At 45.5% G+C, this 14752-nt stretch overlaps 1 long non-coding RNA gene across 11 annotated transcripts; it reads right to left on the bottom strand.

Moving 5' to 3' along the window:
- Positions 1 to 6065: 6065 nt before the first annotated feature.
- Positions 6066 to 10445, bottom strand: LOC127327335 (uncharacterized). 11 transcript variants are annotated; one of them, XR_007868492.2, is made up of 7 exons: positions 9734 to 10445; positions 9389 to 9638; positions 9185 to 9288; positions 9026 to 9084; positions 7039 to 7833; positions 6531 to 6942; positions 6066 to 6354 (listed from the first exon to the last, which is right to left on the bottom strand). It is a non-coding gene; the product is annotated as an uncharacterized lncRNA (long non-coding RNA). The 11 variants fall into 11 exon arrangements; XR_007868490.2 differs by having other exon boundaries at positions 6066 to 6942; positions 7039 to 7323; positions 7748 to 7833; XR_007868499.2 differs by having other exon boundaries at positions 6066 to 6942; positions 7039 to 7317; positions 7748 to 7833.
- Positions 10446 to 14752: the final 4307 nt, after the last annotated feature.

The raw sequence follows: 14752 nt of genomic DNA, 5'->3' as shown, positions 1-14752 counted from the left end.
AATAATGATCAAGGTTTGGCTTCCTAAGGTATCTCTCATTAATTAGGTTTCTCAGTTCCATGATCAAGCATTGTCTTGATCAACTAGGGTATAGTACTTCTAATTTACCTTCTTGAATGGGACTACTAGGATTGCCTCTAAAGTTTATATCCCAGGAGAATGCTTGAGATATTATGTTAGGTTTCTACTTAATTAATGATGATATACTCATCTGGTATATGGATAGTTCTCTCCCTTGTATTCAAGTGTTGCCCCAACTACTTGTGTGTAACACCATAGTTTGGGCTCTCTTATAAAGGGATGGTTATTCTAGGGTTTATGGTGTACTCACAATATCTCAATAGGTATTTAGTCTAAAACTCCACTTGGCTATCTGGGTTTAATTAGTCTCCTCATTACTTTATCAGTTCATGGATATGGTATTATTCCATGTGATGATAGGTTGTCTCACCACTCCAAGATGAAATGGTTAATCTCCTAATACTTTAGTTCAAAGGTTGTCCTTTATTCTTAAATAGGTAAAGCTTGGATTAGTATGAATGGTCTCACTCATTTGGGAAAGACTTTAATACTAACCTGAGGTTAGGCTCTATAGAGATTGATGTGATCATCAATGTCTATGTTAAATATAAAGGGTTTATCTCTCTAGGACTTATCTTGAATAATATCCTAGTGTTCCTCTCAAAGATGATGATTTGAATACTTGGATGCATATCCAAGGTTTAACTCAAGGTTTGTAATGCTTCTCTAATAATTATAATAGAACTCTCACATCTCTAGGTTTGATTCTTAACTATTTGGAATAGATAAGAATATATATATTTCTAGAGTTGGTTTCCAAATAGATGTATGTTCATATGTTATGGTAAGGATTACCATATTATAATCTTTTATAAGATCAATTAATTGATCATTGAGTAAAGTGTTGTTGTGTTGAGTATTTGTTTCATTTGATCTAACCCCTTAGATCAAATTATCCCTACCCAAAACAAGGTTTTAGCAAAGTCACATTAAGGTTTGTAGCGCTTGACTTGATGAGCTACTTCAATTCCACCAAGGTCAAGTGAAACTTCGCCATCGTGGATCGTTTTACTTTAAAGCGCGAAAATTCCCCAGATTTTCTATGCATGAATGCAATGCACACATCTGTTTCCTCTATTTTTGTAACCCCATTACCTGGGATATTACATCTGCAGAGTGTAAACCTATTCGAATAGCCACGTCCGCGGTCATGGACAGTTGGGAAGGCCATACTGTTCCGTCATCATAACTTTTCCAAATTATGAATGGTGACTTGTGACTTGAATTTGAAAGGTGACTTGGTCTTTGAATCACAACAGAGTTGTGGGAATGACACTAATGTTCCCACTTGAGTTAAGTTAGGCAAATGAAGAGGTTTTGTTTACTAAAGTGCTTGTGAAATAAAACTGGCTTTATGCAAATGAAACTAGAGCTTAGAACCCCCTTACTATAGTTGATAATGCTTACACTAGTATTAGTTTGCGAGTACTTTAAAGTACTCATGGCTTTGTCCCTAGCTATTCAAATGGCCAGACTATGAAGAGAAATATCAGGACCAGGAAGAAGGACAGCAGGATGTCTACGACAACTAGGACCACTCCTGACGTCAACAGTTGCCTGTGGAACAGATGGACCACAACCGCTACTTTGCTTCCGCTATGTGTTTTGTAATTGATCAATAGATCAACTATTATTGTAATAAGACTGGATCATGTGATCTTTTGTTGTAAGACAATTATGATGTTGTAATGAATGATGTTCTGTGATATCAATCTATTATGTCTCGCAAAAAACAATATTCCTGGGATTGCGATGCATGGCATAATAGGCATCTGGACTTAATCCGGGTGTTGACATGAAGTTTATCGAATCATGTTGGACGTCTTCGGATATATCCAACCATTGCTTGATGGCGGTCCATAAGCGAGTAGTGAAGCGGCAATGGACGAAGAGGTGGTCAACGGTTTCCACACATTGTTTGCATAGGGGGCAAGGGCCGCAATTTTGCCACCCTCTCTTCGCCAACCGGTCGGCGGTCCAAAGCCTATTTTGATTCGCAAGCGAAGCAAAAAAATTGATCTTAGGCGGTGCCCAAGCCTTCCAAACCATCTTGTTCAAGGGGGATGTGGTGGAGCCAAAGAATTGCATCTCATAAGCCGATTTGGTGGAGTAGAGGCCATTTGCGTGAGCTTCCAAAAAATCTCATCGCTCACCCCGGGGTTGAGATGTATGGTAGTAAGCCGCGTCCATAGGTCCACAAATTGCATGAAATGGTCTAAGGAGAAGGTGTGTTGTAGGTCAATCTTGGCAATCCAAGCATCTTGGTGAAGAGCTTGCGCCACCTTCCAATTCTTTCGCTTGGAGATCTCTTGGTATGAAGCCTCACGACCCAACCGCGGTTGCCGCTGGGTAGGAGCGCCGCTGCCCCGATCTCCCTGCTCCGGCCGCTCCCGCTTCAGCCGAGATTAGATCCGGGTGCTCCTCCACGCTCTCTGTCCTTCCTCCCTGCAGCCTCGCGCCTTGGCCAGGGAGTCGAGCCTGCGGAGCTCATCTCCCCGCCAAGCTCGCCGGCATGTGCTCCCGCGACCGTGCCCCCTCTGCCCAGCCCTCTCCAGCGGAAGGCTCCAGGGCCGCTGCCGCCGTTCCTCGCCCGCGGTGGCCTCCCCCTCCTGGGAGATTTCGGAAGGAGAATGGAGGTGTGCTGGCCTCGCGCCCGGCCATCCCCATGAACATGCTACAATAGCACACAAAATTTGCTTAAAACGAAACTTTTTTTTTTTTTGCTTCGATAAAGGATTTGCGAAATTTGCAGAGAATGCCGGATCCGGGGGAAAATATCTCGGAGACGTGCATCGCTCCCCTTTCCCTATTTTGCGACGTATCCGTGTAGCAATCGAGCACACGCACACAGACGCTGCCATTTCCGGCAACGCCAAGCTGTACCCGTCCTACGATTCACCAAAAGCAAGAGCAAGGCCAAGGCAAGTTCCGGACCTCTCCTTCCCGGCTTTCCCCTCCGTCTCCATCCATATAGCTCGCGCGATCGCCGCGCCGGGAAGCCAAACCAACCACTTGTAGTAGTAGCCAGAGAAAAAGGGGAGACGGCCATGAGGAGCGAGGCGAGGCTGCTGTGCGTGCTGGGCCTGCTGCTGCTCTGCGCCGCGGCCAACTTCCAAGGCGCGCACTGCCGCGGCGGCGGCGGCGGCGGCGCGGAGGCCACGGCGGGGGTGGCGGCGGAGGCCACTACGGCGGAGGGGGCGGAGGCCACTCCGGCGGCGAGAGGAGCGGTGGCGGCGAGAGGAGCGGCGGCGGTGGAGCCCGTCCGATCATCTACGGGCGGGCGCGGGCGCGGCCGCCGGTGCGGGTGCGGGCGCTGTCGCCGGCAGGGCCGCGTCGGGGACGCGCAGCGCCGCCGGCGAGACGCTTGGCCGTGGCGTCTCGGGGCCGCCGGTGCCGCCGCCATCCTCGCGGCCGCGGCGCTCGTCCGCTGGCGCTGAGCGCGCGCGCGGCGTACTTCGATCCGGATGCGTAAGAGCATCTCCACTCGTCCCCCCGAACAGGCCCCCGGCGAGCGTTTTTTCCATCCGGACGGCGTAATTCGGCCCAGTCGCGCCCCCGGTTCCTCGTTTTCGTCCGGATTTGGGCCTAAATCCATCCGGCGATCCCACGACATCCCCGGCCCCGGGGAGCGCTCGGGGACTCCGGACGAAGCGAAAGCGCGCGTGGCCCCAACTTGTCGGCGACAATGGCCTCCGATCTACGGCAAAACCCTCGTCTTCCCGATCTACGGCAAAACCCTCGTCTTCCCGATCTACGGCAAAACCCTCGTCTTCCCGATCTACGGCAATACCCTCGTCGAACGAAAGCTTTGAACTCTCAATTGGTGCAACATAGATAGATTATATATATATTTCGAATATAATTCGAATAAACATAAGAATTACATATAAAAACTTTAAAACTAAACTACTTCTTCTTCTTCTTAGAAGGCCCCGCCTCATCGTCGTCGCGGCGACGCTTCCGGCTCGCCACCTCCTCGTCGGAGGAAGTTGAGTCCTCGTCGTCGTCCTCATCAGCTTCTTCGTCCTCCTCCTCCTGCTCCTCCTCCTGCTCCTGCTCCTCCTCCTCTTCCTCGGCCTCTTCCTCGGCCTGCTCCACGGCCTCTTCGTCCTCCTCCTCGTCGTCCAACTCGTCCTCGCTGGCCGGCGGGGGGGAATCGTCGCTGCTGGACGATGCAGCTGGATCCCACCAATGGCGCCATCCAGGCGGCTTCCCCTCGCTGTCGGTGTCCGATGGCCAAGAGATATCGCTCATGGTTGACGGAGGATGGTGACGAGAGAACAGATGAATGGCGTCGCCCGTGGAAAACCGTATATGTAGGTCTCTCGACGACAGAGAGCGCCGGTTGCTCTTCCCCGGAGTTCGTGCTCCATTACGGCGGTTCTCGCATCGAGGCCACTTCGACCGTTCCCGACGAGTCGTTCCGGCTCTCCAGTCCACTTCGCGACGGTTCAATGCGTCGAGGGATCTCCGACGATTGCCCTTCCCGGTGACTGCGCCGTCGCTATGCACGCGGTGGGTGCGCGTCCATGGGCTCGCGGCTGGGAAAATGGGCCTCCCCAGGCCAAAAACTACATCCATCCGGCGCTAAATTTCGCCGGATTTGGGCGTGGGGAGCCCAAACGAGTGGGGATGCTCTAAGTGTCATGACACGAATGGAGTTGTTCACCTGATTCGGACCGTTTGGTAGCAGTTTAGCAAGTGGTAGAAGAGATTAGCTTGGATGTAATCCCGGATCATGAGTGGAGTAATACTCGTAGTATTTGATTCGGTAGTGCTGGTTTAGCTCGTGGCAACAGATCGCTGGATGCGCACGTGTAAAAAAGACGAACTCGTAGTGTTTTAAACATGATTTAGCGTGTAAGTGATCGCTTCTCCGGTTGGTTATGTCACGCAGTCGATGGAAGAAGATGAAATTGAGTCATTCGCTGGTACTCAATTTTATGTCTATATTTCTGTCTTATCATTGATTTTGCTTTCGGCCACGGAGATGGTGTTTGGTGCCATCACGCTGTCGAGAAGCAAAGAATGCCTTCGTGTGATGTATATGTCAGGAAATCAAGATTGCCTTCATGTCGTCTATACTCCATACTCCTATGCCTGGAAATTAAGATGCCTCCGTGTGACGTACTCCTGTATGTGTAACCCACTTTTCTGAAGAGTTGGGGGTAGATTATTGTCTGGAATTGATGAATTTGTGTTGGTTCTTCGCTACTCATTTAACCTACCCATTTAAGCTAGCTTAGTACAGGGGTAATGAAACTAAATTAATTGTTGTTTACCTATTTCTCCCCTTACGATCAATACAATGAACATCAATCACACAGTACTTACAGTCTTCACTATTAAAGCTACTATCATATCATACTAGATTTAAATGTGCGCCTTGGCGCACGATCCCGTGAAGTACTCGTCGGTTTATTTTTATATAACAACGATAAAAAAAATGAAGTGGTTAATACGTTTTTTAGGCTCTACAAAAAGAAGTGAAGGTTTCTCAAAAAGAATAAAGCAGAAGAAATCACTATCAGAATAGCAAACACTTATTACAAAAAAAAAATGGGGAAATATATTAAAGTAACTAAGCCAATGAAGTAGCACAACAATTCCTCTACCACCGCCCCAATGTCCAGTGCTAAGATAGAAGAATTAACAGTTGTAACAACAAAAGGCAGTACCACCCAAAAACACATCAGGATGCCATCAAGAGTGCATAGTTGTTCAAGTATAACTGCCTGAGAAGCAAATATAACAATAGTGGAAGGGGCTCAACTAATATATTTATAAATGCAATGGTCTGGACTGGGTTCAGCATATCTTTTTAAAGGTAGTGGCTTGGACTAATCTTTTTAAATATAGTGACCTGAACTAACTGTTCACTATAGATGTACACATGTACATACGTACATCACCTGAATTGTTGATTTACTAATATCAAGACAAATGTACCCAAAACAGATAATGGGTGGGATGCATAAAGCATAAACAAGAAATAAGCCTAGTTTTGTACTGATGCATTTTTTGTCACAGATCATTTACACACAAAAAACATAAATAATTAATAAATAAGCCTAGCTTTGTACTGATGTATTTTGGTCACAGAGATCAAGCTAAAGGGAAAAATATATGTCATAAAGATATCTGTGCCCAGCTACACGGGTAACATAACGATTTTAATCTAACCATCTCACAAATACAGACCGCACCATCGCTTAAGGCATTGCTCGAGGGATACAGACCACACCATTGTAAATCAAACCATCTCTGAAATACCTATATCCAAAGAGAAAATCTGAATGATATCTTGCCAAAGAGGAAACATATCAATATATCTTACAGATTGCGAACATTCTTGCAGTTCTGCCTCTCAGATCTTCCCATTGGTGAACTGAAGCATCAAATTTAACTGATGAAATCAGCTGGGTAGAGAGAAAATAAACACGACATACCTTGTGTGGAGTACGGTGAGATTGTATGCTTCAGGCGCAGCAATGTTGAGCACAGGAACTGACGGTGGCAACCTCTAATTGGCAAGCTACCTAGTGCATGCAGGCGCTTGCTGCTCGCAGGTGTCCAAGGTTGGTGTCGGTACAAGCTGTCGAGGCAGAGGGAGGGGAGGGTCGGCTCCATCGTGCTCTATGGAGAGATCGATTGTATATTTTTGACTCCATATACTGAAACATGCTATATCCTCTGCACAACCTCATGAAGCTCTTGCTTGTCATCAACATTGATTTCCTTGGCATATGATACTATGTTGCTTATTGGGTTAATTATCAACAAACTTTGCATGATGCAATTCCTCCCAAGTACGAAAAAAACATCATATTCTATTTCCATCTGCTACCAAACTGTTGTTGTCTGACATTGGAACAAAGGAAGATAAGCTACTGAAAAAATACAGAATTCTGTATAAACTTTAGGTAAGATGACAGTGACATGGTAAAACCTACTAACCCAGTTCATGGCCGACAGCTAATGGTAAGCTGGAGGAGACTGACGGTGATGTAGAGGCGATGACCACCCCTTACACCACTACCACGCATAGCTGCACGAGCCTGCAACGCACGACGAGAGCGCCGCCATGACCGGGGAGATGACGCAGAAGAACGCGGCGCAAGCAGCCCGAGGAAGCAGAGCCCAAACTCATTGCCGGAACCAGACTCCATCCAAAAGAGAGTGGACCCGTCCAGCCTCTCTAAGCCATCTCCAGGAGGATCGGGTACGTCGGCCTTCCTGTTGCTACAAGCAGAGAAATCACATGCCATGACCACACCACCAGATCAAAAATTCAGAATACATGTAAACAAACAATGAAAAGAAAGTATAATCACCAATAGTGCTCGGTCTAGAAATTGAGTTAGCAGGCAAATTGATTAACAAATTCACATATCAAGGATTGACCACATGGACTGCTTTGTGTCTGAGATAAAACAGGCAACACCCTCTGATACTCTGGTTAAAATTTACATGACGTCTATCATACTTATTTTATAGTACTATTTCTTGTAGTCCTAGTTCTTCTTAAGTAGTGGCGCAAAAACTTAGTTGTACAGGACTAATTAAGTCCGAAACATACAGATAGTTAATAACCTTAATTACGTGGGCTTGTTCGGCAATCAGAAGGACATGTATAGAAGAAGATTGATGCTATGATCAGACAAACCTCAGTTAGTGACACCGGCTGCAGATACAACCTGAAACTCGAGTTGAAAAAACTGAAATTGTATCCTTGTTTCCGTATCTATGTATCTATCAAAATAATTAGGAGGTTATGAAATATTATATGCAAACAAATGAGATATGCCAAAAAGTCCATTGGATGATTAACAAAAGCTCATTTTTACGAAATCAGGGCCTCTGATTCAACGATAAGGGAGTTCATGGGATTCGGAAGGTGGATTAACTGGTCTAGATAACAAAGTGGAACCGAGCAAGGTGGCAAATTTTCCCAGGTGAGGTATACAGTCTAATTGAACATGGATGGTGCAGTCGAAGAGCTTTTAGAGCCGATAAAATGTTCTTCTTTTATGCAAGGATAATTGGGGGAATAGAGAAATCAAAGACAAAGAATAATTTCCAAGACTAAAGAGATAGACATGGCAGTAAAGAAATCAAGTAAATTAATCATTTTTTTCTGGACTAAAAAAATAAAAGATTGCACAAATAAATGCTTCAAGCCTAAGCAAGATAAAATGATGTATCTATCTATATGGAGTTTTTCAGAAATAAACGGTTCATCCAATAGCATTTTTTCAGTGTTGCTTGTAAACCATGATAATTTGTAACTTTTCCACTCCAAGTTCTGATTTTTTTTCTTACAGGTTTTACATTTTGGTTCTTCATTAACTAACTCTGAATCTTCAAGCAAGCTGATTTAAATGGTTGCTAAATATGCATTAGGATTCTCCCTTTTTCGGTGCAAATACATAATTGACTTCTAAATGTAATTTCTTTCTTATTATCTACAAATTCTTCCATGGCACCCACATGTCAAATATAACGAAGTGCAATTACCTCTGGGTTCGACATCCAGTTGAAAAAGATATTAAGTACAGTGCTGATTTATTCAAAATAATAGCAGTGTTGTAAAAGGAAAGACATTTAAGATAATTAAACTTTAATATATTGTTCAAGGACATGTACACAAAGATAGTCTCTCCCGCAGTAGTTAGCTTCAAAAAAAGGTGAAAGAACAAATAGGCAAATTAAGTACAAACATGTGTCTATCAGAAGGCAATACACATATTGTTCCGGCTCCATATTTTCCAATAATAAATATTTCATGAGCACAACCAAGGGAAGAAATAGTAAGTATTTAGAAAACAAATGGTAAATGAAGTGCAACCAGGGAAGAAAGCAAAAAAGCAGTCAACCAACAAATAATTGAGGAGATTCATCAGAGCTGAACTTTATCCAAGTGTGCACCTAATTAACATGATACCTTTCATCAGAGGTGTAACCTCATGACATCCCATAGGGGTAAACTTCTCCAGTTGCAGCCTGTAAATATGGGAGAGTACAATAAGGTAAGCAAGAAGCACTAGAACAAAAACAAATACAGATAACTCAAACAGATACCGATGTATAAGTTATATATAACCTGGTAGGTTATGGTAGTTGTTGCATGAATGGACTCCCACCACTTGACCTTGGACTAAATCAATTTAACTGAATAGTGGTAGTATTGTGCACTGCAGCGCTAACCTAAAATAAGACCAACAAATCAAAAGGTGCTAGTGATAGAGCCAAGTAATGGACATACAAACAATTTCCTAAATCATGAAATGGCCAGCCAGGAACTAACCAAATGGGAAAGGGCGTATGGCTAGCGGCAGCACGACGGCGACTGGACACACTTGAAGGACACAACGATCGTGTAGAGCAGCATCGTAACATCACAACCTGACGACCTGGCAGTGGCGGCAAAGACCCGACCGTAGTGGCAGCGGAGATCACGAGTCAGCAAAGACACAGCTGGCACATTCACAAAGTGCAGAATGCGTTGTATAGAGCTTGCTTGGATTTTCTTGTAACTACAGCTTGCTTGTATTTTCCTAAAATAGGCAATACATTATTTAATTCATGTAAAGTTTAGAGGAAACGAATTACTAAATGCACATCACAAATATAAAAATGAATTAATCTGTACCTACATCATGCTTGGATTTTCCTCAAACACCTTACATGCATATATACAAAAACATCTGCACAGAGAAAAATGAAAACCAATGGAAAGTGAAGGTAAGAAGGGAGGAGGGAAATGAAGAGAAGGAGAGGGGCGTAGAGGAGGAGAGATAGGGCCGGAGGAGGCTGAGCCGGTCTAGGGATGGAGGTTCTAGGCCACATGTTCATACTGCTGCCGCTCCACATCTCTGCTTGATCCTCCTCCCTACACTCTTCTCTCTCACTCCCTGTGAGACGGCCAAGTGCGGGAAGGTACGAAAAAAAGGAGGAGAAGGGTGTGGGCTAGCGGCCTCTCACCTTGAATCGACGTCGCATGAAGCTGTGGCGGACGCGGCAGGAGAAGGTCGCGTGGGGATTGGAGGGAGAGGTCGCGTGGGGATTGTCTCGTGGCGGCTAGGGTTTCACTGCTGCTGCTGCTGCAACCTCTGGCCGGTCGCCGCTGCCATCTTCGACCAGCCCCTGCCATCTCACCCCAAGGTGTGCTGCGGCGGCGCGAGCGGCGGCAAGGCTGCTCCCGGAGACGGTGAGGATGGAGCTCGACCTGAGGATGACGACCGTGGAGAGAGTGGATTGGGGGAGGGATCGAGAGAGGAGAGGGAGCGAGGGGATTGAGTAGGACGTGGGCGACGGGATTGGGGGCTGGCGGCGGCGGCGGCGATGGGAGGGGCGCGAGGCGATGGAACGGGCCGTGCGGGCTCGTCACCTGACCCATGGATAAAATGCGGAACCGAGCGAGGGCCTCGCTGCCCTGGACGAAATCGGCGGCGAAGATCGCGCCACGTCAGCTCGATCTGACGGCCGAAAATCCAAACGCCTGTGAGAGCCCCTATGAAGGGCATCATATACACCTTTAGATTAAGATCAAATAAAAGTAAAAAAAAAAGATGACAAAAATAAAACCCTATTAGTATTACAGTTTAGTGTGACTAAATTCATTCTCAATTAGATAATATCATAAAATTTCAGTTGCAATTCATATTGAAACTCATAACTGGCATGAATCAACATGCGCATCAAATGTTGTAAGACTGACTAAGCACAAAGCTAGTTCTCAGCTAGCTCCCTATAGAAAAACAACCTGATCGATCGTTACCATGACAGTTTCCCAACCTTTACGTGTTGAGTGATTTTAATTGAACAAATATCTTTATTTTGCCAAAAAAAAAATAACGTTTTACTCAACTGATACGTCTCAGTCTCAAAAATGAGAAAAGGTACATCCATACTTATTAAATGTTATGGCCTACAACATTACATGAAAAGTTCAAGCAAAACTAAGAAACACTAACAGTTAGAAACTAAACCTGACTTCGGTTAGCATGAACGTAGCTTTTGTTTGTATATGTCGCTTGAGAAGGTAAGCAAAAAAAAAAAAAAACTTAAATCGATAATATGGTACATCAAATCCTTTTATCTAAATCTTATCAAATTTAAGCTGTTACATGTTTCAAAGCTAAGTGGACTTGTGTAATTTCAGTCTTATCAACTCTAAGACAAATTTTGTTTTGAAAACAAATATTCCGTTGATCCATATTAAGTGTCGCCCATTCAATACAACCTTGTACTAAATCATCGACATTTATTATGGAACTACTATCTCTAGGCTCTAGTCATGTTTAATCGACGCGGACTCTAGCGACACAGACATGCATCTAGGCAGTGTCCCGTGTCGATTAAACACGAACAGAAGGAGTTACATCTAAGGAGGTAGCCCTAATTTTCTAAATTCGTGATGTCTTTTCGCAGCCCAATTTTTGGTTGTGGTGGTGTAATCGATTGCCACAACCAATAAAGCCGATTCAAATACACAAAATGGAGGTGACACTTTTTAGAACATTTGTAGACTAAGCTTTTCACTTAATTATAGGGAGTTATAATTTCATTCAATAACTAGGGTCACTCGTCCAATCCCTACGTGTCTTTGCTTGTCGCTAACATGTGATTTTTCCCCTAAAAAACATGTTCATTTATTCTTGCGTCCATTGGATTGAATAAAAAAGGAGTGTGTTCACCCAAATAGATTTGGGATGCACTTGACACTTGATCTCTCCTAGTTCGCATGTCCCAAATATGCTCTGGTTAGGACGTACCTCAAATATTGTCCAGCGTACCCTCCCGTCGATGCCAAACACAACTTTTACACTTGACTTTTTTTTTTGATGTAAAATATCCATGCACAAAATCTTGAAACTCCTGGGACCAGTGGATAAGGCAGTGACGTCCACCTAGGTGGAGAAAAATAAGGTTGATTTTGTTTGAGTGAATCGTTTGCGTCCGTCGGGTCGAAAATGCGTCGGGTTTCTGCTCCAGCGGAGGATGCAAAGTGATCGGGTCATCCGCGACGACGCAAACCTGGCCCAAATATGCGCCTCGGATGCGTCTCTGCGGACGCTGCACGGACGCGCAAAGTGTCCGCTCGCGTTTGGCGGACGTTTCGTCGGGCCCGCCTGGCAGCGACCCTGGCTTGATGCGTCTTCTCAGGCGCGCCAGCGACTGGCGCTGATGCGTCGTTTCGGCAGTCTGCGCCACGTTAATGGTGATGCCGCGCCTGCCGAGCGTCCGCCGCCCACCTGCGCCAGCGCAATAATGGCGACAACCCCTCTTTCTCGAAAGGACCAACATGGCTATCATCACCATCTAGGTTTTCCAGTTTGGGCGATTGTTTGTGCCTGAGAGTGTTCTTTCTTGGCAGCAAACATACCGAACCAACACTACTTGCTTTCCTCATTTTCCAATTTTTAAATTTGTGTCAACCATGGTTCAAACTATGTATTAGTTTGTGTAAACCATGTTCCTAACTATGTGTTAGTTTGTGTAAAACCATGTGCCAAATTATGTGTTAGTTTGTGTAATATTTGGACCTATATTTAAATGGAAAAGAGAAGAAAAAAAGGAGTTGCAAAAAAAATGCGTCGGCTCGGCCGCTAGAGGCACCCCCAGACGTAAACGGACTCGCGGACATAAACGGTTACTTTCGCGTCCGCTAGGCGACACAAACGAACATTTGCGTCACCCCGTTGGAGATGCCCTAAGAGACACGTACACGGGCGCTGCCAGTTCCGACAACACATCGCGCCGGTAAAACCTATTCACCGCTCGATGCGGCCCTGATGCTCAGGGCCACCTGAAGGGGCGAGGTGCTAGGCCAGGCCCATTAGTCGGAGGGGGGTTTTCGGTTTCTTTTGTTTTTCCTGCTTCTAGTTGTTTTTTGATTGGGTTTCTTTGGTTTTCTATTGGTTTTACGATTTATTAGACATTATTTATATCTAATTTTTTTTAGTTTTGATCTATTTTAAAGTTTGAACTTTTTAGTTTTGAACATTTTTTAAATTTGAACTTTTTTTAAATTTCAGCATTTTTTAATTTTAATATTTTCCAGTTTCGAATAATTTTTAATTTGATTTTTTAAGATTTTGAACAATTTTTAAATTTAAACATGTTTAAATTTGAACGGTTATTGAATCTGAAAAGAAAAAACTGAAAACCGAAACAGGGAAACCACGTCCACGTTCGTGCGAAGGAACCTAGAGATGCAGCTTTCGACTTGTAAATTGGCCGGCCTAGGTGGAGAAAAATAAGGTTGATTTTCTTTTTCCTAAGAGACACACCTACACGGGCGCTGCCAGTTCCGACAACATGTCGCGCCGGTAAAACCTATTTGCCACTCAATGCGGCCCTGATGCTCACGGCCACCTGAAGGGGTGAGGCGGTGGGCTAGGCCCATTAGTCGGAGGGGGGTTTCCGGTTTCTTTTTTTCCCTGCTTCTGGTTGTTTTTTGATTTGTTTTTTCTGGTTTTCTATTTGTTTTACGGTTTATTTTGAAAAAAAAATTATATCTGAATATTTTTCAGTTTCGATATTTTTAAAGTTTAAACTTTTTTTATATCTGAATATTTTTCAGTTTCGATATTTTTTAAATTTTGAACTTTTCAGTTTTGAACATTTTTTTAATTGAACATTTTAAAAATTTCAGCATTTCTAAAATTTAAAATTTTCCAGTTTCGAATAATTTTTGAAATTCGAACTTTTTAAGATTTTTAACAATTTTTAAATTTAGACATGTTTAAATTTGAACGGTTATTGAATCTGAAAAGAAAAAACTGAAAACCGAAACAGGGAAACCACGTCCATGTTCGTGCGAAGGAACCTAGAGATGCAGCTTTCGACTGGTAAATTGGTCGGCCCGGCTTGGGTTTTTCTTGAGCAATGCCAGGCCTCGGGGCCGCACAAAGCGGGAAATAGGAGCTCCCCGTCGCGCCGCCCTTGGACACGCCTGGGTGCCCGTACTAGGAAGTACTAGGAACTCGATCATGCCAAAAACGGCAGGTCGAGCAAAGACAAGGTATGTTCCTGACCTGCGCCTTCCCGGCTTTCCCCTCCGTCTCCATCCATATAAACTCGCTCAATCGCCACCCCGGGAAGCCAAACCAACCACGGGCGAGGGAGAGAGATCGATTTGCACATCCGACCATCGACTTGTAGCCAAAGCAAAGAGGGAGGCGGCCATGAAGTACGACGACGCGAGGCTGCTCTGCGCGCTGGGCCTGGTGCTGCTCTGCGTGGCGGCCAACTTCCAAGGCGCGCACTGCTTCGGCTTCAGCGGAGGCCATGGAGGTGGCGGCGGAGGCCACGCAAGCGGCGGGGGCGGAGGCCACTACGGCGGCGGGAGCAGCGGCGGCGGGAGGAGCAGCGGAGGCGGGGGAGCCCGTCCGGTCGTCTACGGGGCTGGCGCGGGCGCGGTCGCCGGTGCGGGTGCGGGCGCGATCGCCGGCAGGGCCTGGTCGGATCCGTACAGCGCCGCCGGCGAACCGCGTGGCCGTGGCGTCTCGGGGGTAGCCGGTGCCGCCGTCTTCCTTGCGGCCGCGGCGATCTTTCGGCGGCTCTGAGCGTGCGGCGTACCCTTCCGGAGGCGTAAACCTCGCCTGGCACACGAACGGATTTTACTGAATTTCGTAGTAGTAGCTGTTTAGGAGTGGATGGTGAG

This window comes from Lolium perenne, chromosome 1 (genome assembly GCF_019359855.2).
Source record: "Lolium perenne isolate Kyuss_39 chromosome 1, Kyuss_2.0, whole genome shotgun sequence".
NCBI classification, from domain to species: Eukaryota; Viridiplantae; Streptophyta; class Magnoliopsida; order Poales; family Poaceae; genus Lolium; species Lolium perenne.
The sequence above is the reverse complement of the archived record's forward strand: the minus strand, read 5'-3'. Positions and strand labels throughout refer to the sequence as shown.